We start from the raw sequence: 21,579 nt of genomic DNA, 5'->3' as shown, positions 1-21,579 counted from the left end.
TATCACATTTAATCTCCTAACAATCCCATAGGATAATGGTGCTAATATCCTCTTTTTTCAAATAAGGATTTTCAAATGTTTTATTTCTTGTATTTATACACACACACTTTTAGGGCAGTGAGACTGCTCTGTGTGATGTTATAATGGTGGCTACATGTCATTATGTTTTTGTGCATACCCATAGAATGTATAACATCAAGAACTATAATATAAGCTATGGACTTTGGGTGATTATGATGTGTCAGTATAGGCTCATCCTTGTTTAAAAAAATAAAGTACCATTCTGGTGAGTGATGTTGATAATAGGCAAAGCATGGGTGGTAGTGAGGACCTATTTCTGTACCTCCCTCTCAATTTTGTCATAAGCCTAAAATTGCTCTAAAAATGGCCTTAAGTTAACAAAACAAAACAAAACCTGAGGATCAGAAGTATAAGTGACTGAACAAAGATCAATGGATGAAGAATGAAACTGGCTTGTCTGAATCCGCAGCCTGTTTTTAGCCTCAACACGGGGAGCACTAACTAAAATGTAAAAATACAACCAGAAATTCAGTCAAGAGGACAAGCAGTGAGTCTCAGATGGACAAAGATGGATGTTAGGAAGAAAGAAAGAGAGGGAGAGAGGAAGAGAGATTAGATTGATTTTTCAATCCAAACCCCTTGTTTTTTCCATGAAAGAAGTAAGCTAATCCCTTTTTCAAAAAATACTGTAAACATGACTCTACACGTTACTGATTCATTAAAAGTCAAGCTTGGGAATAAATGTAGCCTTGGGTTCTCTCTTCCTGCATACTCTCAGAGCTCCATTTGCTTTTCCAGAAATTTGTTCCAACAGCTGAATGCTGAATTTTTTTCCAATTCCATTTTTCTCCTTTTAAAAATGTCATTCCTGTTCTTTCAATTTTGTAGCCCATTATTGGAATAGAAATTATTCCGTAAATACATTAAGATTTCCTCCTTTAAATAATGTCTACTATTTGTGCATGCCTTGAGAACAAACAAAATGCTGTCTTCAAAATTCCTGTTTCCCAGCTCCCAGAGCTTACTTTAGACAGTCACTCATTCAACCCTCTTATCCTTTCCTCTTAGTTGTTCTCTGCTTTTGAATCTGATCACGGAATCCTATTATGGAAATTACTGACCACTTTGAATGTCTTAATCCCTAGGGGCTGGTCAACCCCTCCCCACATCCAACAGGAAGGAGAAATGAACAAAGAAAGAAATCTGAGAGCCCCTACTTTTCTTCGCCTCTCTTTGGAATACTACAGATGTATCACTTTGCAAGCAAAAACCCAGTGCTGCAGGCCCCTGTTAGCTTTGCCAGGGGAGTTAATTCAGGTGATCATGTACACCCACCACATAGTTTAGCCAGCAACAAGCCCAATCTGTATGATGCCGAAGGAATGGTGGGCTTTTTAGAGGCGTTGTTTTCTAAACACCTTTTGTTTTCAGTGTGAAGGAAAATAATTCAGATAAGTAAGTGCTCATTAGCTTTGCTAATTACCCTCCAAAGAATGGAAGAGGTTATTATAAGGAGGCACGGCCGTACTGTTGCACGTTCAAAACTCGGGTCGGTTGTGTGAAGTTTAACATATGGTCTAGAAGTAGCAGCAGATCACTGCTGAGGTGATGAGAGATGGTCCAGGTTCCCGTAGGAGACGAACACACATGCAGAATGAGGTTCACTGTGCAGCTTAAGCAGTGTCCATTCATGGAACTCATCAAGTCTGTGCGGTCCCTTGCTCTGCATGTATTTATATTAACCAGTATGCAGGATTGGCTACTCAATTAGGCTCCCTAGAAGATTGGATTTTTAAAAATGTTTGTATATTTTAGAGAGAAAGAGAGAGAGAGCAGGAGAAGGGCAAAGAGAGAAGGAGAGAGAGAATCCCAAGCAGGCTCCACACTCAGTGCAGAGCCTGATGCGAGGCTCGATCTTACCGTGAGATCTTGACTTGAGCTGAAATCAAGAGTCGGAGGCTTCGCCGACTGAGCCACCCTGGCACCCCAAGATTGGATTTATTTTAAGGATACACGTGAATCAGAACTGCACAGAGCCAGCTTGCATCTCTTCTGATGGTGTGGATGATCTCTCTTTAGGCTGCCTCAATTCCTCTAGGTGTGGTCAGTTCTTGTGCTGGAGTTGTCTGCTGGACTTTCCTGAGGCCAGCTGCCTATTTCCCCTGGTGTGGGTGGTCTGGTACAAATTTAAAAAATAAAAGTCTCAACGCCACTTATATAAAACATAAAAATATAGAAAATAGTCGCCTGCTGATCTAAATGCTATGTGTGTCTGATCCTATTCTGTTTATTCACCTCTCCCAATTTTCCACTTCCACTGAACCTATTCATAATCATGATGGAAACTTCTAGTCATTTACCTTACCCTCCTCTCCCCAGTCCTTCTGACCCCCCTGAGCTTCATTTGGCTGTGTTCCCGGTTGTGAGCCAGTGACAGGCATTTTAAGCATGCTATCACCAGAAGCCACTTTTATTCCATCCCTCACTTCCTTGATTCTCCTATTTCAACTTACTGACAAAAGAAAATCCATCCATTTACAACATCTTGCCGTATTTCACCTCTCCATCACAGAATCTCTTTCTTAAATCAGCTAGGCTTTTCTAGTTCTTTCTCTTGTTTGTTTGTTGGTGTTGCTCTTATTTTAAATATATGTAGCCTTATTGTCTTTCAAAACTACATTTTTACCTGAGCTCATTCCTTCTTTTCCTATTGCCTCCAAATTACTTTCCATTCTATTACCTCCTGTTAGTTTCCATCTAACCTGTCTCTTCTGTTTTCTAGTTGGTCTCCAGACTTCTCCTACTCAATATACACACATGTTCTAATCTGACCAAATCCTGGAGGAAAAGCAAATAACTCCTCCTTCAATCTTGCTTCCTTCTCAAACTATCATCTCTTGCATTTTTAATGTGTTTTATGATGTTCTACATTCAAATAAACCATTGCACGTCAGTCTTGCCAGTCGCGTCAGTGCTGCTCATTGATGAGTGAGGAAACTGTTGCTCCAAAATGTAAAATCATTTGCACAGGCACCAAAAGATAAGTGACAAAGCTCAGCTCTGGCTCCGTTCTTTTGACCCCACTGGCATTTGAGACCACTGGAAGTCCTCCCGCATTCTCTATGACATGATACTTTGGGGTTCATCTTCTATATTTCACTGCTGTAACCATTTCATTCCGCTAACTGCCTCCACCTGTGATTTACCTTTCTAAGTAGGTTTTTGCCGAGAGTTCGGCACCTGGATGTCCCTTGTCTTGCCTTCACACCCTCTTCCTGAGAAACATATCTATTCATGAGGCGAAAACTTTCCCGTGGCTCTCTACCAAATTACATTTGAACCGAGGCATTTCTACCAAGGTCCAGATTTCATATTTTAGCTTCCACCTAAACATCTCTATATGGATGGTTTCCAGGCACCATAAACTCAATAGATAAATTAATGGTCTTTCCTACATGCAAACAAAGAAAATCAACAAAACCATACTACTCCTCTAGGTTTCTTTTTCTTGATTATCTATGCTATTATTTACCATTTCTCTATCCAACTGGAAGTCCAAGTGGCTTATTAAACTTTTCTCTCAATGCCTTATCATCAAGGCTTATGATTTCTACTTCTGAAGTTTCCTTATAGCGTCTTATTTCCCACTCACATGACCAGTGTCCCAGTGCAAATACACAGCCCTTCTCCCATGGATTATTCAGATCTTTACTGAAAGATGACTTCACCTCATCCTTTTCCTTCCCAGATGCATTCATTACATGACCTGGTCATGCCACCCCCTTGATTAAGGATCTTGGATGCAATCTATTATTTATATAAAAGATACCAAATTCCTTTCTTAACCTGTTATTCCAAGCCACTCACTATCTGACCCCAACATAACTTTTCAACATCATGTCCCATTAGATCTGACTGTTGAGTGCAGTTTTGCCAAACTGGACAATTTGTAATGCTGAACAAGACATTCACTCTCTCACTTCTGTAACTATGGCACTCCTACAGCTGGGGAGGCCTTCATCTCCACTTGCAAAATCCTCTCCACCCTGTAATACCCAGCTCAATAGGATGTTCCCACATTTGTTTTGTTCTGTCTTAAGTGTTGCTAAAAATTATCACAAAACTGAATACTGTTCAACCCTTCTCTCAATAGATGAAATACACACATACACACACACACACACGCACATATGTATGCTGGGAATATCAGTGATCTCTCACAATAGATGAAATACACACACACACACACACACACACACACACACACACAGTAAAACCTTGGATTGTCAGCAACTTGTTCTGTGAGCGTTCCACAAGACAAGCAAATATTTCTAATAAAATTTAGCTTGATAAACGAGCGATGTCTTGCAATATGAGTGGTACGTGATGACGAATGTCACATGATCACAACTGAGCCAATGGTTCTTGAAATTCACCTTGATATACAAGTGCTTGGATTACAAGCATGTTTCTGGAACACATTATGCTCACAAACCAAGGTTTTACCATATGTATGTATGTATGTATGTGGATAGAAATGACCAGAATTTCTATGTAGAGGATTAGGGCAGTTACTTACCCAAAAAAAAGTCTCCCCTTTGCCAGGCCTTATGAAACATGATTCCTCCACCTTCCTGCGGTGGGCTCATCATTGACCGATAGACTTCCTGATTCCACAGACCCCCTGATCAGGGCTTTCCTCTCTTTTATTCCAATCATCTTTCATTTCTAAGATGCTGATCTCACCTTTGTTCTCCTCTGCTGAGGTTTTACAGAACTGTAGAAATTATCAAAAACAGCAATGTCTTTATACAGCACTATCAAAAACTTGGCCCAGTGGACTGGGTTAAATAGTGTTTTCTCCTGAGATTCATGTCCCCTGGAACTTTAAAATGCGGCCTTACTTAAAAATAAGTTTTACAGATATAATTAGCTAAGATGAAGCCATCCTGGATTGGAGTAAGTCCTAAGTCCAGTTGCTGGTGTCTTTATAAGAAGGCCACGTGAGACACAGAGACACACAGGGAAGTGTGCCATGTGAGGATATGGAGGCAAAAATGTGAGTGATTTGTCCATAAGCCAAGGAACACTAAGGATTGACACAGCACCAGGAGCTAGGAGAGAGGCATAGCATAGACTCTTCCTGCTGGCATGTCGACTGAGGATTTCTAGCCTCAAGGCTGTGAGGGAATCAGTTTTTGTTGTTTTAAATCACCAGTTTGTGGTATTTTGTTACAACAGTTCTAGGAAACTAATGCATTCAGTCAACCCATGGGGTCAGAAAACTGACATCGAGTTTAATCAGAACACATCTTCTGCACCTTCCTTTGGGTTCCTTTCTCTCCGCTGATATATCCCAGAAGGTCACAACCATACCCTTCTTTGTGACAGACTTGTTAAGGTTTTCCTCAGAGCCTGCCCCCCCACCCAGCCCTCTCCCTCCCCCACGATCTTTCTAGAGGACGCTTCTCTCCACTATCGGCATGCCCCTTGAACTACTCCAGGAGGATATGTCTGTGAAGCTTCGGTGAGAGCCAGTTCGGACATAAAAAGCCAACTCCTTTATCGTCTACTTTCTCCGGCCAATACAAATTTCTCTGCCTATTGTAACTTTACAGAACCTTCTGTCTTTATTACATTTGTCACATTCTGCCTCAAGCGGAAGCTATGTGCACCAAAATTTTGCATTCCTCCCATAGCTGATTAAAACCCATAAAGGCACCAGCTTTCATTCTGTTTGTATACAGCACAATGCCTTCAGTAATAAAGTCATTCAATACCATTTATTTCCAGCCCACAATATAGCAAGAACATTTCAAAGTACTTAGTTGGTGTTTGGTCAACATGCCTTGGGTGAAAAAGAATGATATCTGAAGCTTTCCTTTTTTTTTTTTTTTTTTTAATTTTAACCTGTTGAAAAATGAGCCTAGACCTTTCTTTCCTTTAGCTTACCTACCCTTCTGGTTAAATTATTTGATATCAGACACCGTTGACATCCCTTCTTTTTCTTTGAAACAGGAAACAACTCCAAGAATACATTAATCTAAACCCACTACACTTCTAAATCTCAAAGAACAGAGAGCAAAGGAAGCTGGAGAGAGGCCAGAAGTGACCAACTTTATTCCCCCACTCTGTATTGTACACCCCCCCCACACACACACACACCCGGTCTAATCTTCCCTACCCTACTAGGTGGTTTAAGAATTTTATCCTTTCTTCAGACTAGAAAAGGAAGTAGGGGCTGGAACTAGGTGTATACAAGTTGTTGAAAAGGCTTTCCGTGGATTTTGAGGACTGAGCTAAGAGTATGATTTTTATAGAACAACCAGAGCCTCTAATTTGAGAATGAAGGTCCACACTCATTCTCTGGCCTGAGTCCTATCAGCAGAATCACTGAGGCCAAGACTAAGAAATAGATAACTAATCTCTTCACATGGGGAGGCTAGTAAGTAAATAATGCAAACACCGAGTTCTGCCAAGAGGAAGAAACCTATAAGCCAGGCAACTGCTGAACACATTGCCAAAAAGGAGAGGCTTCCACATTAATCACTACAGCTTTCAAAAAAGTAAATCAGGTTCAAGAGCAGTCATTCTCCTGCAGAATGTCAGTGGCAGGCAAATTGGCCTCCAAGCGCTGTGAAATTAGATCAGCCATTCTGACGTTCTCATTTCCATCAGATTGCTTTGAGGACCTTGCACATTTATCAGATAACCGGACCAATCTCGGACACTCCTTCAGAACCCACAGATCTGTGATTTACTACGTTCTCCCAGTGATTCTGACACACGCCCAAGGTGGAACCCCTTCTTTCTGGCTCACATACCTACTCCGGTTCCTAAATGTTGACCTTAGTCCAGTTTCTTAAATTGTGAATCCGATTCTCTCATCTCTAAAATGGAGATAATAAATAGTACCTTATCCTGGGTCTACTGTTAGTATTGGATAAAATAGTACAGGTGAAGAGCAAAGCAGCATGAGTGTCACACAGTAAGCACTTAGGAAATGTCTGTGCTTATTATTACTCCTACGAAAGAGGCTCGCTGCCCCATGGATAGCTGCAGATACGAAATGCCCTTCAACACTTTAACCGGAAATTCTGTATGATTCACGCTCATTGTAAATCTGGATTGCTGTATCAGCCATTTCCTGAAAGAGATAATTATGACGTGCTTGTTAATATTACTTTTATTTGTTGAAATACTCTTAGAGTGTTTGATCCTCAGGAAGTTATCATCACCAATGATTTTATGAGTGTACTGAGAGTAATTTTTAGGTTCCAAGCAAGAGAAAAGCAAATATGAATGCTTCTCTGCTGTTCTGAGATCAAAGAGCCTGAGTGACGTGATCACGTCCCTACAAAAAATGTCAAACGCCAACCTGCTGATAAGGCTGCTGCGGGTGCCTTACATCTGTGTGCCTCCCTCAATGCCTACCCCGGCTGTCTGTTGACAAGGAATATTTTGAAGTGTCTAAGAATTATTTTATGACTCTAATAATCATTGTTTCTTTAGTGACTCAGGTCTACACCTGTAACACTCAGGTTTTTTTGGGGGGGGGGATTTTTTGGTTTGTTTTTTTTTGTTTTTGTTTTTTAAATCAAGGAACCTTATTTTCCTTGGAGGATCCTAAATAAGAGAGTGAAATAATAAAAATGGAGAAACTTTGTAAAGAAGGCTGCTATTTGCACTATTGAGCTCCAAGCCCCCTCAGCTATTAAAGTAGATATACTCTGTCGAGTTCCCGGGAATGGGAAATCCCAGACTACGATAGGCACTTACTCAATGATCGAAGGGGATTCCGCACCGTCGTGCGTGCATACACACGCAGTGAACCCATACCCACCCACCCGTTTCTCTTCTGTGGTCTTCTGTCAGTCTGTTGACTAGGATTTGCAAATGTGACCATGGAAAGCTCCAACATTTAGAAGTAATTACTACATGTACTCGTAATTTCTAAATCACACCAGCTGCCATGGAGCATTCTGCTTCCTGTAAGAGCTTTAACAAAGCAACTGACTGCCATCCTTTGATAAGAGTCTGTTTTACAGGGCTTAGAATTTTGTCAGGCCTAAATATCTAAGATGGTTTTAAAAAACAGTTGAACTATGCTGTCGTCTTCCCTAAAAAAGTGTGCTGTGTTTTCTCGTGACTGTGAATGTTTTATTTTTTTTTCTGTTTTATTTTTCTCTGCTTTCAGTTTGATTAAAATTAAAGTCCGAGGTAAACATATAGGAATCCAAAGTAAGAAGAGGCTTATTAAATGTGTTTTTGAATATCATGATGCCTGCCTCAAAAAACAATATTAAAATTTCACTGGCACACTTATGTTCAAGTGACTCACATAACTTTCCTTTCATTATTAATTACTTATTAGGAAAAAAATCATTGTCTCATCATGGGTAGGGGCATACGTTAACGTTTATTAATTTAAACAACTAATATATATTTAGATATATAATTTTGTTGGGAAAAATTCTAAAAGACTATATTAAAACATGAGATTTTCTCAAGGGAAAATTTAATAAAAAGTATTCATCACCCTATGCCTCTAGAAATCATCTAAAGTGATACTACCCAATAGATATATAATGCAACCCATATATGCAATTTTAAATGTTCTGGTAGCCAAATTTTTTAAAGGTAAAAAGGAATAGACAAAATTAATTTAAATGCTTTATTTACCCAATATAATCAAAATATCATCATTAAAACATGTAATCAGTATTAAAAAATCACTAATGAACTACCTTACATTCTTATTTTTTTATCAGGTCTTTGAAATCTGGGGTGTGTTTTATACATACAGATTGTCTCACTTTTACTAGCCACATTTCAAGTGCTCAGTAGCCACACTTGGGTTAGTGGTTACTGTGCTTAGCAGTGGAGATCTAAAGAATTGTTTTTAAAAAGGAAGGAAAAATAAAGAAGCTAGAGAAAATCAGAATGATGGCAAAACTTAAATTACAGACAGCGAGGACATTTATCATTTAAGGCTTTATTTTTTATTAAATTTTTTATTGTTTATTTATTGTTGAGAAAGAGACAGAGTGTGTGTGGGGGAGGGGCAGAGAGAGAGGGAGACACAGAATGCGAAGCAGGCTCCAGGCTCTGAGCAGTCAGCACAGAGCCCGACGTGGGGCTCGAACTCACAGGCTTGAGATCATGACCTGAGCTGAAGTCAGATGCTTCACCAACTGAGCCATCCAGGCACCCCTTTTATGGCTTTATTTTTAAGTCTCAAAGAATAAGACACAGAAATGCATTCATTTGTGATTATTACGACACCAATCTATGAAATACAAATATGTTTAAATCAGGTAAAAGGCACATTTTCTATAATTTAATATTAAAAAAAAAACTATTTCCCTTGTCACTACTAGCATGAGTTTGTAGATCTGAATGGAAAAACAATTAGGACAAAACAGCAAGTATTTCTTAAGTATGTACTTTAGGCTCCACACTTTGCTTATAGCCGTGAGACATGCAAGAATCTTAAATGTGTTTCCTATGCAGTAGGTGTGGTATAGCGGAAGGAGCCAGATAGGTCTGGATTTGAATTTTGGTCAAATACTATGCTGTCTGAACTTAATTGACTTGTGTAAAATAGATGTAATAATACCAGCCTCACAGACTATGGTGCTGTAGATGAGGCCAAGTACCCAGCGTGGTACCTGTCTCACAGTGATTCTTCCATGAGGCAGACTCCATTTTACCTCCTTGACTCTGTTTGATGATGAGTTGTAGTCTACTTTGTGAAGGAAAGATGATGTGTCCAAAATAATCTTCAAGCAAGGCAACATAGCCTTTAATTTAAGGTCTACCTGTGTGAAGTACGATTTAAGAACGGTAGAAAGTTAGAGAACAAGAATTGGAGACTGCCTGAAGGAAATAAGGTTTGAGCTTTCTTTGATCGTTATAAAGATTTGGAAATGGGGGAAGAAAATGACAGACAAGAAGATTCAGACAGTGTTACCCAAGTAATGTGTGTGGTGGAGTGACCAACTAAGCCAGTTTGCTTGGAACTTCAAGGTCTGTGGGATGCAGGATTTTCAAGGCTAAAACTGAGGCAGTCCTGGTCAAACTGGGATAGTTGGTTACTCTAGCACAGGATAAAGAGAAGTAACAAGTTCAGCTTGATGGTGATAAATGTTCATGTTGTGAGACTTCTAGAAAATGGAATTAAGTGGTTGGAGGGGGCAAGGTTTTGACAGGTCTTGAAAGACAAATGGGGGGTGTGAAAAACAACACTAGAGACTATTTGTGAACAGAACTAACAAATGTGAAAGAACACTGGCTGTTGAGTCAAGAGAATTGAATCTTAGTTCTGGTCTACCACCAACTCTGATCCTCCCACAACCTTCACCTCCCAGGGGCTCAGTTGTCTCACTTACAAATGAGAAGGCTGTAACAAATAACCTCTAGAGCCTTGTGTGGCTGGACTCTGTTGTGATTCTGTTAGAAATAAGAAATCATAGAAGGCTTTTGACCATACTGGTGGTCCAAGATGAGTCTGAAAGGTATATATGCAGGTTAGCAGTTTTCTTTATCATCTTGGAAACATTTTCATACTCTCTCCAATATCATTACTCAAAAGTCTTCTAGAGACACAAATGGATAATGTGTATGTCCATTTCTTCTATTAAGAATGGGGTAAATCTGTAGAAAGTGAGTTTCTGAGTTATCTGGGGATAATGTCCAAAATCCCATTGAGTTGAGGTTACTTTTTCATCACTTTCAAAACATTAAAGTTGTGGGGCGCCTGGGTGGCGCAGTCGGTTAAGCGTCCGACTTCAGCTCAGGTCACGATCTCGCGGTCCGTGAGTTCGAGCCCCGCGTCGGGCTCTGGGCTGATGGCTCAGAGCCTGGAGCCTGTTTCTGACTCTGTGTCTCCCTCTCTCTCTGCCCCTCCCCCGTTCATGCTCTGTCTCTCTCCGTCTCAAAAATAAATAAACGTTAAAAAAAAAATTAAAAAAAAAAACACATTAAAGTTGTTAAGATACAATTGTTTCCAAGAATTCAGAAGGAAGATGACAGACTAGACTATACCCATGAACACCTTCCTGAGTACATACTTTCATGAGTTACTATCTCACTAACAGATCCCCCAAGATAGAATTTTCGGTGTTGTTTTCAAAAGGTAGTTTTGACATCAGAAGCTAGGAAGAGAAAAGGAACGACCAAGGAAGGCAAAATGAGTAGGTACACTCTCTAGGACAAATAACTCTGGCTTTATCTTGTCTGAATTCATTTCCTTTTTTCTTTAAAGTCTGTTTATTTATTTTGAGACAGAGAGGGACAGGCAGAGAGAGAGGTGGAGAGATAATCCCAAGCAGGCTCCACACTGTCCGCAAAGAGCCCAACTTGGGGCTCGATCTCATGAACCATGAGATTATGACCTGAGCCCGAAATCAAGATTTGGACACTCAACCAACTGTGCCACCCAGGTGCCCCATCCTTTCTATTTATGGCTTAACTATGAGAGTGGTAGCTAGTATCTCCCAAGTACGAAGCTTATCTATTGGCTTCCTAGATCCTATTGGCAGAAACACGGCTCTAAATTTAGTGTTTATAACCAATAAACATTGAATGCTAGACATTAGCTTCTTGCCAGAATAAAAATATCACTATACATCTTCATGGAAGGAAGAAAAAAAAAGTTGTGTTTTGGAAATTCAGTCAGTGAGAGTGTCCATGCAAAAGAATGATGGATCATATTCTACCTGTTTAAGGGAAAAGGAGAAACACCTTAATTACACTAATGGCTTAAATTTTTTTTCGTGTAATTACAAGTCTAAAGTTTTTCTTTGCTGCTAATTTTGTATGAAACATATTCGTGCTAAATATTCCCTTACCATACACCTAGAGATGTTTATTGACACAAATGCAGGGTATTTGAATTTAGGGGGAGAGGGTCATTGAAGCCAGAACTCAAGGCCAACCCCTTCCAACAGTAATTTGTGGGTTTTCCTACATTTAGTGGTTACAAAGAAGCCTTAGACTCTGTTGGTCACGACCAATACTGCGCCATTATTTTATATGAAATTTCAGAAAAAAGAATCCTTACTCTCATAACCCAATAAATATTTTAACTCACTTTAGCTGAGTATAGGGCTGGTGGTACGGAAGGGGTGAGGAAATGTGGGTGGCGTCACATAAATGAGACCAAATTCCCACAGAAAGGACCTGCATGTCCAGTTTATCTGAGCCGTGAAAACAAACTTGTGTCTGGGTGTAAAATAAAGTAGTAATAAAATAAATTAGGCAGTGAGCCACATTTAGAATTGATGTCCTTTTTAAAAAAAAATCTCTTTTGTTAAAGTTTATTTTTTATTTTTGACAGAGAGAGAGAGAGAGAGAGAGAGAGAGAGAATGTGAGCGTGAGCTAGGGAGGGGCAGAGAGAGGGGGAGACAGAATCCGAAGCAGGCTCCAGGCTCCGAGCTGTCAGCACAGAGCCGGACGCGGGGCTCAAGCTCCCGAGCAGTCAGATCATGACCTGGGCCGATGTCGGACACTTAACCGACTGGGCCACCCGGGCGCCCCTCCTTTTTTGTTCTGTTACATGGAAACTTCTATGTAAAAATAAGTGTTTTTAAACAAAAACAAAATATCCACTTGTGTGCACAATGTATAATTTATATAATGAAATTTACGTGAGTTTCCGCAAACAGAAACGTTTGTGCAGATGCTGTTCGTATTAAGAATCATAAAAAACACAAGGTAATACTGATCAAGAATAACAAAGAAGGTAATAAGGATCAAGAATAAGAGGATGAGCTGGGAAATGTGGATTTCCAGGATTCTGAAAGTATAATTTGAAAGATAGCCTGGCAATTAGCTCTCTGACACATTATTTCCACTCTGACCACTAGCTGAATATGCTAAAATAAGGGAAGGTGTAAAAAAACAAATCTTAAAATGATGTTAGTGTTCTGATTAAAAAGAAACAAGGGGGAAAAGACCAAGAACATAAATCTGACTAGGCAAACAAACAACTCTTGCACATATGGAGGGAAGGAAAATACCATTTCATTGGGATGGTAGTTTGATGAAGGGCTTGATCTGATCATTACATTTAATATTCTCCTCCTAAAAATTCAGCCCTAGAGCAGTTAACAATGAATATGTGGGTGGAAAAGCAATAACACGTTTCATTTCAGATACAAGTTAAAATATCCATGATTTTTAGGTGCTTTCTGTAGAATCCCAATGGAGAAAAAAGCTTTGGGAGTCTACAGCATGAAGATGACAGTGATTTATCAGAATTTTGTTTTGAGGTTGATATGATGAGTGTAACATTTTAGCCTCTTTTCAAGAAATTGGGTGTTTCATTCTATGACTCAGGCATTCAGAAGCTGCATGGCTAATTTTATGGATGAAATAAGCATATTTAGTTTCACTTATTTGCCTTCAATGTACAGAAATAATTTTATTTCCAAGGTTCTGTCAGTAACTCTTTCCCCTTAGCTAAGAAGTAAAAATAATATATTGTTGTAATTGGCATTCAGCTGTAGCTTTTTTTAGAGCTCATAATATTAATTTGATTTGACTAAAACACAAGACTTTCTTAACTGGAGATTCTGTTGGAATTGGGATAACAGAAAGATTAAAGAGTTAATAAACATTGGTATCTAAGATATACCAGGATGACAAATTCTAAAATGTTTTAAAATATTTACAAGTAGAAATATTAAAAACCTACTCCTTACCCTCAGCTGCATTTCTTACACGTAACTGCAGAATGGAGAGAAATCATGCTGGAAAGAAAAAAGGAGGAAACAAGATGATGTATGTGGACAAGTGCTTGGGGGCAAAGAGAGTGTAAAAGTCTTTATCAAACAGAAAAAGTATACCCTGACTATACATTAATAGTGTTTAGCAACATGCAAATGAGCCTGTAATTATGTATCTGTTTCTACATCTTCCTACTCCCTACCAATGTCACCATGTTAGAGCCTTTGTAGTCTTATACTGATGTGGGAAGTTCCATTTGACTTTCTAACGTTGAAAAGCCTTTGGGATGCCACTTCTGACCCAGTTAATACCCTTCCCTGCCCCCTTGTGGTTGCCAGTGTTAGAGACCAGGTTTGCCAGTGTAGGTAAATGCCATTAGCACTTTATCATGGTGCTTTCTTTGTAGCTGTCTTGGTTGCAGCTTTCCCCAAAATTTTGGCACAGTCACTCCTTAAGATCTCGTCAGTGTTGCTAAGTAAGTGCTGACATATGTTTTAGCAACAGAGCAAGAAGAGTACAGAAACCCACTCGTGTCTGGAGTCTTGGTAAATGACAGGACCACCTGACCAATTACTTGGAAGAGAGAAAGTAGCGAAGCATGGCACTAAGCAACTGGTCTGCCATTAGTAAATAATGAAATTCTCTCTCTATTTTACACCATACATCAAAAGTAATGGCAGAAAGATTCACGATTGAAATGGAGATTTCTGTTTCTAGGATAAGCTAAGTTGTTGAGACCAAGTCTCTTGCTGAAAGCAGATATCAACTCAGTAGATCTTACTTTTTTAGCGTTTATTTATTTGTTTTGAAAGGTGGGGGAGGGGCATAGAGAGAGGGAGAGAGAAAATCCCAAGCAGTCTCCACACTCTGCCCACAGCCTGACGTAGGTCTCCATCTTGCGTTCCATGAGATCATGACCTGAACTGAAATCAAGAGTCGGACACTTGACCGACTGAGCTACCCAGTTGCCCCTCAACTCAATAGATTTTATACTAGTAATACTTGAAAGATGAGCAAATTCACAATTAAAGTGGGAGGTTATTGCTTATCTCTTCAGGTAATTGCCTTAATATTGGAAAGATTTCAATTCTTCAAAACTGATCTTTAGATTTAGTGCAATCCCAATAAAAATTCCATTTTCTTCCTTTGCTAGACCTTCACAAGCACATTTTTAATTTTTTTTTAAGTTTATGTGTTTTGAGAGAGAGAGGGAGAGAGAGAGAGAGAGAGAGAGAGAGAGAGAGTCCGAGTGGGGGAGAGGCAGAGAGAGAGGGAGAATCTCAAGCAGGCTCAGCACTGTCAACACAGAGCCCGACGTGGGGCTTGAACTCACGAAACTGTAAGATCATAACCTGAGCTGAAATCAAGAGTCAGACGCTAAACAGACTGAGCCACTCAGGTGCCCGGCAAGCACATTTTAGAATTTACATGAAATTGCAACAAATCATTAATAGTTAAGAACTCTTAATGAGGGACAGGTGGGCGAACTTTCTCCTCCTAATTTCAAACCTTATTTGAAAGCAATAGTAATTGAAGTGATGTGGAATTTGCACCGAGATAAACATAGATAAATGCAAAAGTATTTGAGAGCTCAGCACAGACGGTGGATACGCACACTTAACGTGTGACAGAAATGGCAGTGCACAACCAGACTGGAAAACACCGATTTAAAGACCCTTTGCATTTTAATGTATTAACATACATTATTCGTATTTGTTTTTTTATTTTTAATTCCAGACTTCCAGAAATGTTGAAATATCAGTACTTTCCCAAATAGCTTAGCCTTTACCCAGATCCTCCAAATATTAACATTTGCACGCGCCCACTCTCTGAGTAAATTATACATGAAGGGATAAGTGCAGCATGACTCCATTCACAGAAAGTTCAAAGACAGATGAAAGTGAACTCTATCACTTAAAGGTACATACATAGGTAATAAACCATGAAGAAAATGGAAGTGATTTTAATATAAGTCTGGATGGCAGTTACCTCGGCAAGATAGTCAGAGAAGTGAACTGAGGCTCCTGAGATAAGGATGATGTCCTTTCTTTTTCTTTTTTTAATGTTTTCGAAATTTGTATTTTTAGATAGAGAGAGAGCATGAGTGGGAGGGGTCAGAGGGAGAGAGAGGGTTTTAAGCAGGCTCCACATTGAGCGCAGAGCCTAATGCAGGGCCCAATCCCACGACCCTGGGATCATAACCTGATCTGAAATCAAGAGTCGGACACACCCAACTAAGCCACTCAGGTGCCCCATCCTTCCTTTCTTTATTTGAGGGAAGTCAATGTTATATTTATTTAAGTAGATGTAGTTCACATTATGACACATATGTTTTATTCATGTTTCCGTGTATAGTACATTTGACGATAAAATGAGAAAAAAAACATTTAGAACTTTAAACACTGTAACTGGTTTTCTCAATCCTTTAGTAACCTATGGTAAAATTGACTTTATCAATGATATCTTTTGTCAGTAAATATCACAGGTTTGATATTTTATCAAATATCAAATCACAGGTTGAGATCTTATCAAGGGAACCCTTCGGTCTCAAGTTTTTTTAGAGAATTATTTGCTGATAGTAGTGGAGAACCCATTTGCCATGCTATTTATCAAAGTTAAATAAACAGTTACTCATAGCTTGGCTAGACAGGTGTTTAAAAAATACAGAAGACAGGTTTTGGCCTGGAGAAATAATCTTAACAGATGAACATAATATCAGTGACTTAATGAGAAGCTAATTACAGGTTAAGACATAAGGAACACCTACTAAATCTTGACCAGGCCACTCACCAACCTACCAGTTCTGGACCCAAATCCTCTGCCTTCATGTGACTGTACGTGAATTATTTATGCTCCCATCCAGCTAGTCCAACAAGATAACTGTGCTGGAAGTTATCCCACGTGCTCTTGTATCATCCATTTTCTCTCTCAATGATATCATTTTTGTCATAATTCAAACATGCTGTTATTGCTTGTGTCTTAGAAAAGCAAACTCTTCCCCTCTATAGCAAAATTTCAGAAAACTATTCATCGTGTTCAATTCGTATCTTTCTGTATTATTTTAAACTCGCTCCAACCAGGTTTTTGCCCCCACGCCTCCACTGAAACTTCTCTTGTTAAGATCTCTGGAGACTCCATATTGCTAACATCCATGATCAATGATTAGTCCTCATTTCATGGGACCTGTCACCATGCATTTGACACGGTTGGTCACTCCCTCATCCTGGAAACACTTTCATTGCTTGGCTTCCATGACATCACTCTATGATGTTTTTGTTTTGTTTTGTTTTGTTTTGTTTTGTTTTGTTTTGTTTTTTTAACTTTCTTCACTGACTGTTCATTGTCAACCTCCTTTGGTGCTTCTTCATTATTCCCGTCAACCTGGAAACACTGAATATGCCTCCCAGCCTCCACCCCCAAACCATGGGTTTCCTTTCCTTCCCTTCCCTTCCTTTCCCTTCCCTTTCCTTTCCTCTACCTGTACTCAATCCCTTGATGATTTCAGCTGGTAGTATGGTATAAATACCACCCGTGTACTAAGGATCCCCACATTTACGTTTCTAGCCCAGGCTGTTGCACTTAACCCCAGACAACTACTCAACACCTCCATTTGGATGTCTAACAGACTGAACTACTGGAATTTTCCCAGAAGCTTCTTACCATCTTACTATCTCAGCCAAATCACAACTCCATCTTTCAAATGTCTTTATGTCATTCTAGATTCCTCCTTTTCTTTCACACCCCATGTCTAATCTGTAAGTTTGTATGGTTGGCATTATCTACTCTCTCTAATGTCTATGTAATATTTTCTTAAACTATTGCAGTAGATTCCAGATTGCTCTTCTAACTTCTGCTCATATTTCTCTAAAGTCTGGTCTTAATCCTGCAACCTGGAGGATGTTTCTAAAACTTAAAACAGATCATGCTCCTCCTCTGCTCAAAAACTTTTCAATGGCTTTTCAATTCAGAGTAAAAGATAAAGTCTTAAATAGCCTACCAAGCACTCTGTGATGGAGTCTCTGACCTCATCTCCCGAGTGCTCGCTCCAGGAGGGCCAGACAGAGATAGACCCCATTACTATTCCTGAGATGGGCATGCTTCCACATGAGGACATTTGAACTTCTGTCTCCCTGGCCTGGAATATTCTTCCCCCAGGTTTCCGGGTGGTTTGCTCTCTTGCCTCCTTTGCTTAAATGTTAACTTCTCAGTGAGGTAGTTTATTTAAAAATTGCAAGTCCCCAGGGCACCTGGGTGGTTCAGTTGGTTAAGCATCTCACTTCGGCTCAGGTCATGATCTCATGGCTCGGGAGTTTGAGCCCCACGTTGGGCTCTGTGCTGACAGCTCAGAACCTGGAGCCTGCTTAGGATTCTGTGTCTCCCTCTCTCCCTGTGTCTCCCCTCCCCCACTTGCACTCTGTCTCTTTCTGTCCCTTGAAAATTAATAAACATAATTTTTTTTTCATTTCAAGTCCCCACTCCCAGAACCCCTCATCTCCATACCTCACTCTATTTTGCCAGTGTATAATACACACTAGCATTTACTTAATTCATTTTTAGTTTTTCTACACTTAAAAAATGTACTTTTTTTGTTCCTTAAATTTTCCCTAGCTCCTAGAAGAACATTCTACATATAGCATATGCTCAATATATATTTGTTCAATAAATTAATTGTATTGCTTCATATAAGCTGTAAGTGTTTTAAGAGTTTAGAGAAGAGGGAGACAAGTATTAGCCAGAAAAGTTAGAGTTTTGAACATACACAGTTTCTGCTTCTATTTCATGTACCATATGTGGTTGAGATCAAGCAGAAAGAAAAACACCTATATTGGATGGAGGTATGGAAAATAGAGTGTAGAAAAGAGACCTTCTCACTTCAGAATAAAAGTCATGGTTTCTAGATGGTCCCTCATCACCAGTTTGATATATAAAATAAGGGTCTTTTATTCTTTTTCTCTCTCCCCTTTACTCTCTTGTTCTCACTCTCTCTCCCTTCCTTCCTTCCTCCCTTCCTTCCTTCCTTCCTTCCTTCCTTCCTTCCTTCCTTCCTTCTTCTAAGGTTCTAATCTCCCATCAAATATTTCTTGAAGAATTATTTTCCTTCCTTTGATCTATTTCCCATGACAAGTTGAAGACTATGAAACAGTTAGCTGTGACTGGGCCTTTCAGTTGTCAACTCATACCTGGATTTTTTTCTACAATAATAGCATCTCACCATTTGGTTAAACACATGGTTCCCTGGAATAATAACATGCACTTTCTTTTTTGAAACTACATGCGGTGATTAAGTTTTGACCAATGGGATACAAGGGAAATTGTATGTGTAACGTCTAGGAGACATAATGATGTCTGGGAAATATCATTAAAGGGTGGGAGCATGGCCTTCTTCCTTTTCCATCTCCATGCTGTATGGAATTCAAACTGATGGCTGGGGCTTGAGAAGCATCTTGTATCACAAGCTGGTAGTCAGTTATGAAAGGTGGCAGAACAACACAATAGAAAAGCCCAGAGTCCCCGTAACTAAGAAGTTGCCAAACCAGCCCAGGCCTGTCCACCTGTACTTTAACGTGAGCCAGAAAGAACCTTCCATGTTGCTTAAGCCACTAATAATTTGTTTTTATGCCATTTACTGTCGAGTTTAATCCTAAAACACTATCAGTAAAAGTTCTCATCCTAAAGATGAAACTTCTTTTCTCAGATATCATATAAAAATATAAAACAACTGATAAGACATAACTCTGTCAAGCAAGCCAAATGAGCACTGACCGTGGAGTCCGAGAAGAGTCCTAGAAGGTCTCTGCTGTGCCAGTCATTAACCCTTTAATTCGTAGATCTTGGAGAAGTGAGAGTGATGTGGCCAGTCTGTCTAGAACAGACGTGAAGATTTCAGGGAGCTTAGAGAAGGGACTCTATCAACGAATATGTGACTGGTTCAATACTCTAGCAGCACAGTCGTAAAAAGTAAGGATTGTCTCAATGTCAACTCCTTCTGATGCAAGAGTGAAATGGGGATGCATCCCCTTTGATTTTTATCTAGATATAATTCTACTCCATGTAGAAGTAATTCTACTCCAGATTCAAGATTATAGGCAAAATTAATGAAAAAAACCCATTGCTGCAATAGTCTCAGGTCAGTAAACATTATACAACCTAAGGCGTTTATTATCACTATTAAAGAAGCAAGCTCTATGGCCATCTGGATCTGGTTTTGTAGTGATGTGAGCTGCTGGGGTCCCAAGTATAGCTTGAGAGTGAAGCTAACACAATAGAAAGGAAGCCACTCAGTGCTGAAATTCTGGGTGCCAGTAACTTTCTGTGTCCTGAATTCAACCATACCTGAAATCAGGAGCTAGCTATAAACTTTTTATTATTTCAAAATAATAATTTTCCTCTTTCCTCTTGAACTAATTTAGGTCAGTGTTCTGCCATCTTGTAACTAAGACTCCTGTCCGATCTAATGATCAGAAATGGCAATCTGCAGAAGCATCACAAGAGTATTCTCCATAAAGAACAGAATGAGCACAGACACACAAACATAGACATTTATTTTTGAAAAAGGAACTAATTTTGTATACAAGTGGTAGGGGTTTGAAGAGCAAATTGAATTAGAGAAAATTAAAGACAATTGGATAAATAAAAAGACCACGGGAATATTTCAATCAAGAATTGATGAGGAGGGTATGTATTAAATAAATGGAAAGAAGCAGATAACAGAGCCACCGTGGAGTCAAATGGATAATCGGGGAACAGGATGAATAATTCATCAAAGGTCATGGATTTCTTTTTTTTTAATTTTAATTGGAGTTGGTGCTAACCCTGGTGATTCCAGGTCTCCAGGTCTCTGCTTTGCCATTCAACTACACCTTCCTATGAGGTGAAGGGATATCTGGCCAGAAAACAGGACAAGCTACCTAAATTTTAGGGCCCGGTGCGAAATGAAAATGTGAGCCTCTTGTTTAACAATTCTTATGAATTTCAAGACAGCAACAGCAGAACTGTAAGCCCTGTGGATGGCGTACGTTGCCCAGCCGTGAAGCCTGCCTTGTCCACAAATGGAATTTACAGTTTTCTTCAGTGAGTCTTCTACACACAGGTAAAGCTGTGATTTGGAAAGAAGCCTAAGGCTTTTTCACCGATGTGCTTTTCCACCCCCCCCCCCCCACTGGCTTCAGTGATAAAACCGTTCACATGCAGCTTCTTGAATGGCCCAAATCTTCCATTTTTATGTTGCCCTGGCATGTTCAAGATTTGAAATGTGGGTCTTTGTGAAGGTGATTTTTAAATAGATTTGAAATACGTATTCTTCTTATCTATGTGAGAAAGACAAAACTAATTTGATATTGTCATTTTTTTTAATGTAAAGCTTTTATTTAGCTAAACTTTTGAAATATTTTGGGAAGTTCTTTCTAGAGATTAAAACTATTTTGGGGGCACCTGGGTGGCTCAACTGATTGAGCGTCTGACTCTTGATTTTGGCTCAGGTCATGATCTCATGGTCGTGGGATCGAGCCCCACATCAGGCTCTGTGCTGATAGCATGGAGCCTGCTTGGGATTCTCTCTCTCCCTCGCTGTCTGCCTCCCCCCAACCCCTGCTGCCCATGTACTCTTGCTCAGAATAAATAAATAAATAAACATTAAAAAAATAAAACAAAAATATTTTCATTCGCATCAGACTTTTATACCTAGAATGAAAAAGGACCTTAGACACATTTTACAAAAATGTACCAAAGCCAGCTATCTTTCTATGTAATTCCATTTCTATGGAAATAATTTGAGAATTATTTGCCCTTTGTGAAAGGTTAAATTCCTATTTTTCTGCTTATGCCCA

The sequence above is a fragment of the Puma concolor genome, chromosome E1, assembly GCF_028749965.1.
Source record: "Puma concolor isolate L17-30 chromosome E1, mPumCon1.1.hap2, whole genome shotgun sequence".
Lineage (NCBI taxonomy): Eukaryota > Metazoa > Chordata > Mammalia > Carnivora > Felidae > Puma > Puma concolor.
Note: the sequence above shows the minus strand (reverse complement) of the source record.